This window comes from Centruroides sculpturatus, unplaced genomic scaffold, assembly GCF_000671375.1.
Source record: "Centruroides sculpturatus isolate CEXI.00-Female unplaced genomic scaffold, Cexi_2.0 scaffold37, whole genome shotgun sequence".
NCBI classification, from domain to species: domain Eukaryota; kingdom Metazoa; phylum Arthropoda; class Arachnida; order Scorpiones; family Buthidae; genus Centruroides; species Centruroides sculpturatus.
In genome coordinates this window covers 1,215,305-1,231,509 of record NW_019384346.1, presented here as the reverse complement: position 1 = coordinate 1,231,509, position 16,205 = coordinate 1,215,305, and the positions used below count along the sequence as shown (strand labels likewise).

At 25.5% G+C, this 16,205-nt stretch overlaps 1 long non-coding RNA gene across 1 annotated transcript in view; it reads left to right on the top strand.

Moving 5' to 3' along the window:
* The window catches only part of LOC111635800, a 12,451-nt gene extending 6,200 nt beyond the window's left edge, over nucleotides 1-6,251 (top strand). The window contains exon 3 of the long non-coding RNA XR_002758438.1: nucleotides 5,478-6,251. This is a non-coding gene — a long non-coding RNA (uncharacterized LOC111635800). The remainder of the gene's footprint in view (nucleotides 1-5,477) is intronic.
* Nucleotides 6,252-16,205: the final 9,954 nt, after the last annotated feature.

Sequence of the window (16,205 nt, the reverse complement as noted above, 5' to 3'; positions counted from 1 at the left end):
TATATATATATTATATATAACAGTATATATAAATATTTGTTTCTACTTGTAAATTTAAAAAATTAATTAATTAATTGTTAATTTATAGATCTTCAAAGAACAATTTCGAAATCTCTTTTCTTAATTTTTGTTTGCTCCTCCTTTAACAATATTACGTAAAAGTTATGATTTATTAAGATATTTAATAAATATTTTATTATATTTTCCGTATAAAAAGTTTTTAAAAAGTTTTACTTTAATAAATTATTATTATTATCTAGAATTTTGACGTTCACGTACAAAACGTGATTATCAAATTATTAAATTTTTTAAAAACTCAAATAAAAATTATGCATTTTTAAAACTGAAATAAAAGTTCAGATAACGGTTAAATAAAGATTTAAAATTTTTAAAAACACTTCTTACAGGTTCTATGCACATTGCAACCTTTCTACTTATGTAAAATATAAGTATGTTGGTAAACAGCCTTAGCTAGACACTAATTTATAATAATCTATACAAAATTTCTTAAATTTTATATAGATGTAAGATTTTATATAAGTCTTAGATCTATAATTTTTCAAATTAAAATTTTTATATATTTTTTACTTATATTTCCATTGAAACTGAATTAAATAATTTTTAAAAAATTATATTATAATCTTCTTGAGTTATATTGTTAATAATTACTGTTAAAAATATTGCTTTCTTTATCGATAATTAAATTATCGATAAAGAAAGCAATATTTTGAACAGTAATTATTTAAATAAATTAAAACAAATCTTTTAAATCGATCAATTTAAACGTTATATACTCATCAACTTTATGTATTATAATAGAATTTATAGTATTTAACGTAAAGATTGATTCATAGTTGTAAAGTCGACACAATGATCAGAATGAGAACTCATTATATGAATTGCACGTAGAACATTTTACATTTTAAGCACATGTAAACGACACACGACAACCTGGTTAACGTTTACAATCGATTACATTCCATATACAGTACAATAAATGAGCTGTATATAAGTAACTAATGCGTTAAAAATTCATAAAATATGCATTCTATATTGTACAAAATGCTTAAAAAATTATACTTTATAGAATTATATTCTTATTAATATAAACATTACATGTTCTATTAGACTTATATGAGTGGTTTTAAATTATAAAAGACACTTATATGATCTGTGTTCGCAATGAATCTATATAACTCATTTTATGGACTAAATAAAATCCATATAAAACCTTTATTAGACTTATATAAATTATTAAAGATATTTCTTATATATATATATATATATTTTTTTTCCTTTAAAAAATTAGAAGGCTTATACAAGTTTAATGTAAAATTACATAAGAAATATCTTTAATAATTTATATAAGTCTAATAAATGTTTTATATAAATATTTATATATGTGTGTGTGTGTAATAAACTTGCAAAAATACTAATTAGTTTATTTAATATTAACTCATATTTTTATAAATACTGTAAAGCACTTTAATTTAATTAATTGTAATAATAACATATTTACAGTAGGGGAGACCGGGGCAACTTCGGCATGCGGGGCAAGTTTGTCAAGCGCTTTTTTTTAAAAACAAATTAAAAGGAGACTTTGGTTATAGGTTAGGCAGTTGAGTTTTATTGGTGGCTTGTTGAGTGTAGTGTTTTTATTGTTCTCCAACAAGCGTAGTTGAATTATCAAGCAAATTTTCATTTTCGTTCAATTCCATATAATATTTTTTTTCCATTTATATTGAATTGGCAGGTTTTGTTATAATTCCATGATAACGAAAGTTACTTTTCCTGTTAGAAGGATGTAACTTCAACTTATTCACGTGGCCAGATCGTGGCTTGGCATTCTGTTCTCAGGGTTGTACTTAATGTTTCGAAATCATGACTAGCGGGGTAAGATCGGCAACATAAAGCCACATTAGAAGCAAAGGATAAAAATCAAACAGATGATAAATGAAAACATGTTTGCATTTGTTATTCATGTATATATGTCTTTGAACTTGCATTTCGTTGTAATAATATTAAATGGGTGTTGGATTTGTATTTCTTTGTTTTAATAGTGAATTCCAACTTATACATTGTTAATAACATAATTTTATATACGTGCCTATCTTGCCCCATTACTGTTGCCCCTATACCAGGGGCAACTTTAATAAAAATAATTAAAATAATTACAACTTTACAAAAAGAGAGAAGTTGCCGATCTTGCCCCTATACCCGGGGCAACTTCGTCAATTTCTCTCTTCTTGTAAAGTTGTAATTATTTTAATTATTTTTATTTCCAAACTGATTTTAACCAGTTCTATAGTAAGGTAACATTCCAATAGACAATATGCAAAGCTTTTTTTTCAGTTTACAGCAGTATTTATTACACAAAATTTAAGTAAAGCTTAACATGCCGATCTTGCCCCGGTCTCCCCTATATTGATGACGTTTACAAACGAATTTGATAAAAATAGAAAAATTTAAATTTCAAAAAATTTAAATAATTTCTTTTAACTAAAGAAAAATTATTTAAATTGGTTATTTAAATAAATTCTCAATTCAGTTTCTTTTTTTTAAATAGAGAAATATATTGATATGTTTTATTAATAAATCATTATTTTTTAAACTTTTTTTTAAAAAAAAATTTCAATCAAAAATTTAAAAGATGCAATTAAATTAATTTTATTTTATTTTTAAATTTGTGTTTACAATCATATCAAGTTGTCAATTCATTCCTGAGGGAAATATGTTTTATAAAATATTTAATCATTATATATATAGCATTATGAAAAATTCACTAGAGAGTTTATTAAGTCATTTCTGTTTTTTAAAGGAAAAAGTATTTTATACATAGTGTAAAATATAAGAAAACTGAATTTTTAATTTAAAAAAGTATATATTTTCTCTCTTTCTTCAAAACATACGTGTTCCTTATATGAATAAATCATTTTAAATATTTAATTTTAAAAATATTAGTTTTATTTTAGATTAGATTAATATTTATTTTATTTTATTTCCTACTTTTTACACAGCGAACCCTTTCAAAATACAATGATGCCTCGTACTTGGATTTTATTTATTTCAGGAAACCTTTCAAACTCTAAATCGAAGTCCGAATCAATTTTTCCTCTTTATAAATAATGCTAAGCGAATTAATCCATTCTCAGACCCTAAACAATACCCATTTTCATAAACTTAAAATAGCCAACATACATAATTTATGGTAAAAATAACACAATTAAATGTCCTGATAATAAATTTAAACATGAAAAAAATAAATAAAACCATAAATTCTAGCGTTGTAGTCGTGCCAGGGCGTACCAGGACGCCTTCCTCGCACTTTTTCTAAAGCAGGACGAAGCTCTTGTATTGATACTTTGTGAACATTTAAGCTGGATTTTAGAGTATGTACCTCGGCCAAAAACTGAGAAAATTACTTCTTTACAATGTTTTTACGCTGAAGTATGAATATATATGTTATTTTGGCTCATTTAAGCCGTTTTTCAGACACAAAGTTACGCTTTGCCCAAAGTTACGCGTCTTCACAGACAGTGGCGATTCAAACTCAGGGCGCCAGTTAGCGCCCTGGCACTTTTTAATTTACGACTACACCCCTGGTAAATATTGTATAATAAAATGAAAATTGCATTAACTGGTCACACACCGTCGACTTCGGCATCTTAAACATGGCCGCTAGATGTACTGCTTCCACGCTTTGCGATAACTTCCTTTTTGACCTCAACCGGCGATAGAATAAGCTTCCTCTTAGACTTCGTTGCTTCCACACACATCTGGGATGCCATTGTTAATAAATAAAAGTTATATTGAGTTGAACAGGTAGTTTTTGCGTATTTTTGACAGCCGTCGTTATTTAATACAGATATATGATTTAATTATAACATTTATTGCCAATTTGATATTGTATTCTTTGTTCAGAAGCATATTTCAAACTTTTTACTTCACATTTTGTTTAAATTAAATCAAGTGGAAATGTCCTCGAATAAAAAGCAAATCGGACATATTACACTTTACGAATTTCTGAAAGGATATAACGCCGTACAAACAGTATTAAAAAAAATCGTAATTTGTATGAGGAATATGCTCCTAAACTTTCGAGCATGTCAAATGTGGTTTAAAAGGTTCCGTTCAGGAAATTTTGAACTAAAGGCTGTCCGAAAAAAAAGAAATTACAGGAAGAAATTGTTAAAAATCGATGAATAAGACACAATACACTATAGATTATCGAATACATCAAAAATAAAGCGAAAAAAAAGCACTGAAAACATATGAGCGTAACGCAAGAACGAGACTCAGAATAGATTGCGTTTATGCTTTGAGAGCATTTTTTTATTGCGTGTGCAGTTCGAACTTCGAATCGAATTTAGCGTTCGAAGTTCGAAGTACTGCTGTAATGAAAAATCGCGACATTACTAAAATAACCGTGTGAGGGAGCCGCGATCTACTTGTTAATAAGCTATCGATATCAACTGTGTAAAATTTAAAATGCTTAAAATATTAAAAAATAAAAATATTATTTAAAATATAATTATATATTTCATATATAATATATGAATCAGAATTATTTATATTATATTTCCAAAATATATTTTATATTTATTTACTTATTAAAGATAAATATTGATATTACCTTTTCCAAACTTTTCAAGATTTTAATATCGAAAAATTCAGTAAAGTTTGTATAAGATATGGCAAATATTTTATTCTAATATAAAGATTTTAAAAAATTAAGATTCCTATACCTTAAATAAATAAATAAATGTAAGATTTATATTAATAAAACTATATATATATATATATAGGCCTATATATAACTAAATTAATTAAACATTAAAAATTATAAATTTTAATTATCCTTTGCAATTAAATTATTAATTTTATTTTCAATTTGTTTTCTATAAATTTTAAATTAAATGATTTAAATAATTGAGTAAAAATTTATATAAAACTGTATACTTATTGATAATATAAAGAAGAATTGTATAACTTTAAGAAAACTTTTAGAAAATATAATTTCATAAAATGAAATTTTAATAATAAGAGAATTTAATTAAGTAACACTTTGTGAAATTAAAATCGTTTATTCTAATATTCATATATATATATAAATTTAAAATTTCTCTATATATTGTTAAAGTTTAGTCATTTAATGACATTAAAAGCCGTCTCTAACGCTATCTTTTACTAAGGTATTAATTTATTTATAAACTTTAGATTAATTTACAACAAAAGATCATATATCTTATAACACTTCTATAACTAGATACTAACTGGAAGCAAATGTCTGATGAGTTGAAATTTTAGAATCGATGATAAGCTTGGTTACTTGTTAAATTTACTGATTTGCAGAAAATAATTAAATATAATTTTACATCATTTGTTACGCGCCTTTATAATATTCTTCATCAATGTTTATTAAAATAATTATAAAAGTATGCATTCATTAATTAATTTAGTTTAATATTTTTTTATAGATTTAAATATTTGTTCCTCAGCAATTGGCATCAGAAGAAAAGAATTCACTTTCCTCAATTAATGATTCGTTATTTACAGTTTAATAATGTACAGAACATATCCAGTGGGTCGTGACCTATTAGCTGGGAAATTTATCGTAAACAAATGCTTTAAGTTCAAGAGAAAAAAGGGGGACTAGAAAAGAAAGAACAAGAGAAAGAAGAGAAATGATAAAGGAAAAAGAGAAAGAAAGAAAATTTTTCAATCGGCGTATTGAGATTTACACATTGATAAATTTCTTATCCAGTAGGTTGCTATTTACCAATTAGGAAGTTCATTACAAACAACCGTTTCAAATTCTAGAGAGAAGGAAGAAGAAGAGGAAGAAACGGAAGTAGATAAACGAGAAAGAAATTGGTATCAGAAAAGAAGAAAAATTTTCAGTGAGTCGTGATCCACAGGTTGATAAATTTCATATCTATGGTTTACGACTCACCAGTTGAAAAGCTTATTATTATAAAGAAAGACCTCGAGTTCTACAAATGATGCATTAACATTTATTCCCGAATAATGTTACCTTCTTTTAGGTGAGTGCCAACTAAAGAAGGATCCATAAAAGCTAAACTAACGTAAGTCGATCGCTATTTATATGGAAATTAATATTTTTAGATTATCTCACATAGAACATTTTGTTCAAGAGATTACTGTACTTTATGTTGTTATTATTTAATGCAATCAATGGAGTAGAAAGAGTAATTCATTACTGAGTAGAACGTATCCCCATGATATTTTCCTCGATAATAATTTAATAATTTGTCGATATAGTGTTTACTGAATTACATTTATATTCAAATTATATTGTTTTAAACTTATTATATAATCAATTTATTCTTATATAGAATATGTGCCAAAATGAAATTTTTAGTTTCCTCAAAAATGTTCAAATAATTTATTCAAATTAATTAATTCTTTTATAATTTAATAATAAATATAACATTATTTTATTGGAAAGTGTAATAACATTCATTAAAAATAAATAAATAAAATTTTTAAAAATTAAAAATTTAAACAACGTATTTTTAACAACAGGTGGAGCCACTATCAAACAAACGAGCTTTCTTTTGTTATTATTATTATTTTTTTAATAAATAAAAAACATAAAATCTAATCATTTAGATCTATAAGTTGCAAGAATTTATACAAAAACATTAGAATAAATCAATAAATTAAATATTATTTATTATTATATACGATTCATAAATCGTTTCGATATTGCAGAATGCGTGAAAATTTATCGGCATTCACTTCTCGTTTAAAAATACAAAAAAGAAAAAAATAAATAAACAATATGGAGATAAAAATAGAGATATGATAAATAACCTGAACAGCCATAAAATTCACTAAAATGCATTTTTATCGCAACCAGCCGCTCTTGTGTTCAAACAACAATTCATCAATATATAAACACCGGATAATAAACTAAGTTATAAAAATCATCTTATTATAGTTATCTACCTTATTTTTTATATAGTTTGAGGCTAAGTTAGATCGTATTTATATATATATATATAGAAAGAGAGAGAGAGAGAGAGAAAATATATATATATATATATATATCCCTGCAACGTTTGCACTCCAGCGTTACATTTTATCACCAAACTTTTCCTTGGATAAGTTATCGGTTAAAGTGTAGAGTATGACGTGTGAACAGACATTTTTGCCTCAGGAAGAACTGTACGGAAGTTGTATGATCTAGATGTATGAAAAGCGATGGGGTTTGCCAGGCCAAAAAACGTTCTAAAGATCGATTTTTGTGTATAAACTTTTAGAACCTTGCTCTTTTCTATGTCCAGTTTACAGCTCCATTATCTGGAAATTCCAAAGACAGCTGTTACTTGTAACGGTGAATATTATTTCACAGGATCAGCTATCATCATAAAAATAAAATTTCTACATCGTACTAGCTGTTTATAGCCAAAAAATCTTTCTTGAAAAGTCGTAGATTTTCTTTTTTTTTCACTTTATTATAAGAATATTTTACGCGCCTGATTTTATTCCTTATTAACTTAGTTTGATGTAGAATATAATTATTTTTTTTAATTATAATTATTATGTTCTTATTTAAATAATTAATCACATTTTTAATTGTTTGTAGAGAGACTCAAAAGTCGATTAACCGTGTGTTCTAGATATTTCGAATATGAACTCGCTAAATTGTGTGTTTTTCTATACAGAAGTAACAGAAATATGATAGAAAAACAATTGAATTTATCGTACTTTTCAATTAGTCGTAATTCAATGGTTAATTGACTTTTGGTCCACCCTGTATTTATACTAAATTATGCACATTTTTTGTTTTAGTAATTAATTAGTTTTATATAATTGTTTTATTTTTTAAATTAAGTTTATTATACATTAATTGTTACAGCTTATTACAATAATTAATACAAAATTTAAATTGGAGAAGGGAAGAGAGAGATTTGCTTTTAATTGAGAGAATTGCTACAAACAGAATTCCTATTTTAAACAATTGATAATCAACTGAATTAAGAGGATATTAATAAATCCTAACTTTAACTAACAGCAGAATTAATTTTGAATTATAATTAGTCACATCAGTAAATAGATAAGTCGAAACAAACCATAACATAATAGGCAAATTAATGGAGATCAGCGAGTGAAGTAAACTTTGTAAACTCGAATGAAAATATTGTATAATAAGGTTTATATCAAATCAAGTTGAATACATAAGAGTCATAGATTCCCAACAAGTAGACCGCGATCTATTAGAGGTTATAACTAATTCTGAATAATGTAATATGTGGAGCTAAAGGTGGATTATAACTAATTCAATTTAGCGATAAGCTAAAAGTAGCGGTAATTTTAAAAAGATCGAAAGTCACTAATGTAAATTGTCTTAATAAAAAATATTAATGAAGAAATTGCGTTATTTTGATACATAAAAAGTATAACTCACCGATCAAAAAAACACAAAAACTTTATAACTGCTGCATTTTGTAGGAAATCGATTGAGTTATATCTATAGATTATACGTGTTCTTCGACTGAGGTCAATGTTCTGTTTCCACAAATAATTTCTTCCTATCTTTAAACGTTACACATTAACAAATTTAATTCTCAATTTTACTTCTTCTTATCCTCTTTCTATATGAACGAATCAATGTTTCATATAAGTTTCAATATATATATCTATCTCTCTTCCATTGTTGGGCATAGTGCCAATCTAATTGAAATTTAAGAACATTTCTAAATGATAAGAATTGTTATTTTTTTTGCGATTAGTACAGTTTCTACACTCATTTTAATTAACAGAATTTTAAATTTTATGATATATAAATTGCAGTATTGGTATATTAATTTTCATATATGAATTGGACAAATGTATAAAAATAACTTGATATTTCTTGAAGTATTGTTTCTCTGCGTAAATATGAGATTAATTGCTGTAAAAACAAAATTATCTCATTTAAATAAATATTCTTTATTATATTTCTGTCGATTTTGCAGAAGAAAAAAATCTTGGTCTAAATTCAATTTAATTATTCATATTTAACAGTATACTAGAAACAAAGTATAGTTAGCTGACGTTTAGACTAGCCTGTATATATAAAGATATAATTAATTATTTAAGTAAAAACGTAATAACTATAATTAACTAGCAAAAAACAAAGGGTGGTCTAAAAGTCAGTTAACCACTATAAAGATTAAATTGCAATTTATAAACTAATTAGTTTTAAAATATAATTAATTTAATTGTTTTCTTATCATATTTCCATCAGTTTTGTAAATAAAAGCATATTGTATTGGCGACTTATACTTGCAGTTGTACTTGAAACACGCAAAATCAAAACACGGTAAATTGATTTTCGGGCTGTATAGAAATGTATCAAACGTTTTGGTTTGGAAATTAAGGAATTAATTTAATTTATCTGTAAAATAATTTAAATTCGGTTAACATATAGGTATATTTATACATATATAGTCGACATGCATTATAGCGCTTCATTAATCACGTTACAACCATTCTAGTAATAGATAATAAATTACATTCATTAGTTCAGCTTAAACATAATTTAATGCATATACCTAACTTATTAATGTATAACATCATCGGAATCTTAACGGAAAAAACTCCCTAGAAAATAAACAAATAAATGAAAATTAATAAAGGAAAATAGATCGAAGTATAGAGAGATATATATTGTAAACTTTAATTAATTTTAAGCCGATTAAATTTGTTTGATCAAAAATGAATTGTTATGGGAGATTATTATTGAGTTTGGTGAATAAATATATTATCAATCGCTTAGGCACAGTTGAAGGAGTTGAACAGGCTTTCTATGTAGAAATGCCCTGGAGGGTAGATCCATCGAATTTACACCGATCCATAGAGAAAGGAAGATTTCCTCTGGTGACATCAGCAAAACGTGACAGAATAAACCACACCTGAAGGGAAAATTGAAATTTTTTTCCTTTGACTTTTCTGATCGTTTGGTGAACAATCAAATAAAAATTTCTTAATAATTCTATTTGTGAAATTTTACTATTTTAGTAAATATTGTCTTTTTCCTTCTATATCGATTACTCCTGAATTTTTTAAGTGATAAAGTTAAGAATAGACATTTAAGTACATTAATGCTTTAAATTCATTTACGATTTTAGATGCTTAAGCATTAATTTTTCACAGTTTTAAATATCTAGAATTTAAATTTATTTATAAAATTAAGTGCTTTTCTCTCTTAAATTCGTTTATAATTTATTGTTTATACCCTAAATTATGCATAAAGCATAAACATATTAGCTTAATATGTTTATGCTTTAAATGCCTAGATATTAAATTTGTCCACAGCTTTAGATGCCTATATTTTAAATTTAAATGGAAGCGTTAAATGTTTATGTCTTAAATTTATGTACAGCTTATGCTTTAAAAGCCTATACTTTAAATTTAATTATAGCTTAAATGGCTACACTTTAATTGTCTACGTTCTAAATGTATTCATAACTCAAAATTTGTATGCTTTAATGCTATTATTTAAAATGCCTAGGCATTAAATTCTTAGTAGTTTTAAATGCCTCTAATTTAAATCTAATTGCAACTTTAAATGTCTATATCATATTTATTTATAGCTTAGAATTCTTAGTTTTAAATTTACTCATAACTAAATTTATATAATTTATAATGCCTAAACGTTAAATTCACATAGTTTACTCATAATTTAGATTTAATTGTAGTATTCAAAAGTTTAAAATGCTTATGTTTTGAATTCAGTTATAACTCAAATGCCTATTTAAAAAGATCTAAGCATTTAAATTCCTCATAGTTTCAAATTTCTATACCCACAGTTTAAGATATTTATATTTTAATATTTTTATAATCTAATTAAATGCCTATTATTTAAATACCTAAGCATTACATTTTTCAATTTATTTATATCTCGAAACGTCTAGACATTAAAATCACGATAGAATATATCTTTCATATTATTAACAAATTTCAAATATAATAAATATATTTTCAAGAGAAGAAAAAAGGATAATTGATGAGAGAAAGTGTGATTGTTAATTATGTAAAGTGTATTTGTTAAAGATAAGATTGTTAATGTTTATATTTAAAACTTTAATCTTGTTTCAAATTTAATTAATTCTTCCATTTAACTGGAACTTGGCCAAATGGGCCTTAAAGATTTGGGATAAAATTCAAATGAATAAAGCAATTTTCTTTATTTTTATTAATTCCTTTTCGAAATTTGCAAAAGTAGATTTTTTTATTTTTTTAAATTGAATTTTTATCAAACATCTGAATTTATTAATTTACGTTCCAGATGATAACAATCTCCTAAGAGACCGCATAAACATGGACAAACATCTGCGTCATATTTAACTTGATAAATTAATATCCGATGATTAATATGAATATTATACGCACGAAATAATATTATTTATATATATATATATTATATTTAAGAAAAATTGAATTCAAGATAGGATTTTATAAATATTTTATTTGATTTGTTCTTTTTAAGCTATAAATATATAACAAAATTATGGGTGGTTTTTTTATTGTTATACAGATAATATTATGTAAATTTTAAAAAGATTTTACTTATATCTAAGTATTTTTAGTAAAATAAATGATAAATTTATGTCATCTTTTCGTTTGTCTGTCTGTGTTTTACAAACATCTTGAGATGGTTCCGTTTAGGCATTCTTATATCAAAGTTGGTTAAAGTGGGAGTAAAAAATTTGATTATTTTATATAAAAATGTTCACAGAATTATGAAAAATGTAAATAATGTTTTCCTACATTTTCAATATTAATTAAATAATTCAATAATTTGTCACCAGTTTGTCTGTTCGTTTATATGTTTGTATTCTAACAATTGTCTAAGATGGTGCCTTAGAATTTTCAAGATAGTTTTAGATATGTAATGCACATTCTCATATCAAATTTGATCAAGAACGGACCAAAAAATTCAATATTTTCATATAAAAATTTTCAAAAAGTGTGCGAAATTCGAATATTATAAATTTAAACGATATTTCATATATTTTCAACATTAAATATTTAATTCGACTTTCTAATTATAGCACATATTTACTAAATCCTCCCATAATTGACATTTCTTTCCATTAATTAATTCCATTACACAAATCTTTAAGCAATTTGGCATATTAAACATACACAGAAAATTTATACTTAATTGCAAATGGATACCAAAGTTGATTTCAATACTTTTTTTGCTTTTAAACTTGCAGATTTGATTGAATACTTTCTTCCCACTAAGCAAATCCATAGTTGTGAGTGAATGGACAGATAAAAGAATAGGGATCAATGAGAATAGATTCTGCTTCCTTTCCATGGCATTTACTAAAATAAGAGGTTTACTTCTTTTCCATCCCACCGACATTAAATATTCTAAGAATTAAAAAAAAGTATTGATATAAGTAACAAAAGAACTTTTCATTAGTCCATTTGAAAACATTTTTTTAATTATTTTATAATTTTCTTGACAGAAAATGTATTAAAGGCATGTCAACTTAGATATTAAGTTTGTTACGCTGACATTTAGACTAGCCTGTATATATAAAGATATAATTAATTATTTAAGTAAAAACGTAATAACTATAATTAACTAGCAAAAAACAAAGGGTGGTCTAAAAGTCAGTTAACCACTATAAAGATTAAATTGCAATTTATAAACTAATTAGTTTTAAAATATAATTAATTTAATTGTTTTCTTATCATATTTCCATCAGTTTTGTAAATAAAAGCATATTGTATTGGCGACTTATACTTGCAGTTGTACTTGAAACACGCAAAATCAAAACACGGTAAATTGATTTTCGGGCTGTATAGAAATGTATCAAACGTTTTGGTTTGGAAATTAAGGAATTAATTTAATTTATCTGTAAAATAATTTAAATTCGGTTAACATATAGGTATATTTATACATATATAGTCGACATGCATTATAGCGCTTCATTAATCACGTTACAACCATTCTAGTAATAGATAATAAATTACATTCATTAGTTCAGCTTAAACATAATTTAATGCATATACCTAACTTATTAATGTATAACATCATCGGAATCTTAACGGAAAAAACTCCCTAGAAAATAAACAAATAAATGAAAATTAATAAAGGAAAATAGATCGAAGTATAGAGAGATATATATTGTAAACTTTAATTAATTTTAAGCCGATTAAATTTGTTTGATCAAAAATGAATTGTTATGGGAGATTATTATTGAGTTTGGTGAATAAATATATTATCAATCGCTTAGGCACAGTTGAAGGAGTTGAACAGGCTTTCTATGTAGAAATGCCCTGGAGGGTAGATCCATCGAATTTACACCGATCCATAGAGAAAGGAAGATTTCCTCTGGTGACATCAGCAAAACGTGACAGAATAAACCACACCTGAAGGGAAAATTGAAATTTTTTTCCTTTGACTTTTCTGATCGTTTGGTGAACAATCAAATAAAAATTTCTTAATAATTCTATTTGTGAAATTTTACTATTTTAGTAAATATTGTCTTTTTCCTTCTATATCGATTACTCCTGAATTTTTTAAGTGATAAAGTTAAGAATAGACATTTAAGTACATTAATGCTTTAAATTCATTTACGATTTTAGATGCTTAAGCATTAATTTTTCACAGTTTTAAATATCTAGAATTTAAATTTATTTATAAAATTAAGTGCTTTTCTCTCTTAAATTCGTTTATAATTTATTGTTTATACCCTAAATTATGCATAAAGCATAAACATATTAGCTTAATATGTTTATGCTTTAAATGCCTAGATATTAAATTTGTCCACAGCTTTAGATGCCTATATTTTAAATTTAAATGGAAGCGTTAAATGTTTATGTCTTAAATTTATGTACAGCTTATGCTTTAAAAGCCTATACTTTAAATTTAATTATAGCTTAAATGGCTACACTTTAATTGTCTACGTTCTAAATGTATTCATAACTCAAAATTTGTATGCTTTAATGCTATTATTTAAAATGCCTAGGCATTAAATTCTTAGTAGTTTTAAATACCTCTAATTTAAATCTAATTGCAACTTTAAATGTCTATATCATATTTATTTATAGCTTAGAATTCTTAGTTTTAAATTTACTCATAACTAAATTTATATAATTTATAATGCCTAAACGTTAAATTCACATAGTTTACTCATAATTTAGATTTAATTGTAGTATTCAAAAGTTTAAAATGCTTATGTTTTGAATTCAGTTATAACTCAAATGCCTATTTAAAAAGATCTAAGCATTTAAATTCCTCATAGTTTCAAATTTCTATACCCATAGTTTAAGATATTTATATTTTAATATTTTTATAATCTAATTAAATGCCTATTATTTAAATACCTAAGCATCACATTTTTCAATTTATTTATATCTCGAAACGTCTAGACATTAAAATCACGATAGAATATATCTTTCATATTATTAACAAATTTCAAATATAATAAATATATTTTCAAGAGAAGAAAAAAGGATAATTGATGAGAGAAAGTGTGATTGTTAATTATGTAAAGTGTATTTGTTAAAGATAAGATTGTTAATGTTTATATTTAAAACTTTAATCTTGTTTCAAATTTAATTAATTCTTCCATTTAACTGGAACTTGGCCAAATGGGCCTTAAAGATTTGGGATAAAATTCAAATGAATAAAGCAATTTTCTTTATTTTTATTAATTCCTTTTCGAAATTTGCAAAAGTAGATTTTTTTATTTTTTTAAATTGAATTTTTATCAAACATCTGAATTTATTAATTTACGTTCCAGATGATAACAATCTCCTAAGAGACCGCATAAACATGGACAAACATCTGCGTCATATTTAACTTGATAAATTAATATCCGATGATTAATATGAATATTATACGCACGAAATAATATTATTTATATATATATATATATATTATATTTAAGAAAAATTGAATTCAAGATAGGATTTTATAAATATTTTATTTGATTTGTTCTTTTAAATAACACAATTAAATGTCCTGATAATAAATTTAAACATGAAAAAAATAAATAAAACCATAAATTCTAGCGTTGTAGTCGTGCCAGGGCGTACCAGGACGCCTTCCTCGCACTTTTTCTAAAGCAGGACGAAGCTCTTGTATTGATACTTTGTGAACATTTAAGCTGGATTTTAGAGTATGTACCTCGGCCAAAAACTGAGAAAATTACTTCTTTACAATGTTTTTACGCTGAAGTATGAATATATATGTTATTTTGGCTCATTTAAGCCGTTTTTCAGACACAAAGTTACGCTTTGCCCAAAGTTACGCGTCTTCACAGACAGTGGCGATTCAAACTCAGGGCGCCAGTTAGCGCCCTGGCACTTTTTAATTTACGACTACACCCCTGGTAAATATTGTATAATAAAATGAAAATTGCATTAACTGGTCACACACCGTCGACTTCGGCATCTTAAACATGGCCGCTAGATGTACTGCTTCCACGCTTTGCGATAACTTCCTTTTTGACCTCAACCGGCGATAGAATAAGCTTCCTCTTAGACTTCGTTGCTTCCACACACATCTGGGATGCCATTGTTAATAAATAAAAGTTATATTGAGTTGAACAGGTAGTTTTTGCGTATTTTTGACAGCCGTCGTTATTTAATACAGATATATGATTTAATTATAACATTTATTGCCAATTTGATATTGTATTCTTTGTTCAGAAGCATATTTCAAACTTTTTACTTCACATTTTGTTTAAATTAAATCAAGTGGAAATGTCCTCGAATAAAAAGCAAATCGGACATATTACACTTTACGAATTTCTGAAAGGATATAACGCCGTACAAACAGTATTAAAAAAAATCGTAATTTGTATGAGGAATATGCTCCTAAACTTTCGAGCATGTCAAATGTGGTTTAAAAGGTTCCGTTCAGGAAATTTTGAACTAAAGGCTGTCCGAAAAAAAAGAAATTACAGGAAGAAATTGTTAAAAATCGATGAATAAGACACAATACACTATAGATTATCGAATACATCAAAAATAAAGCGAAAAAAAAGCACTGAAAACATATGAGCGTAACGCAAGAACGAGACTCAGAATAGATTGCGTTTATGCTTTGAGAGCATTTTTTTATTGCGTGTGCAGTTCGAACTTCGAATCGAATTTAGCGTTCGAAGTTCGAAGTACTGCTGTAATGAAAAATCGCGACATTACTAAAATAACCGTGTGAGGGAGCC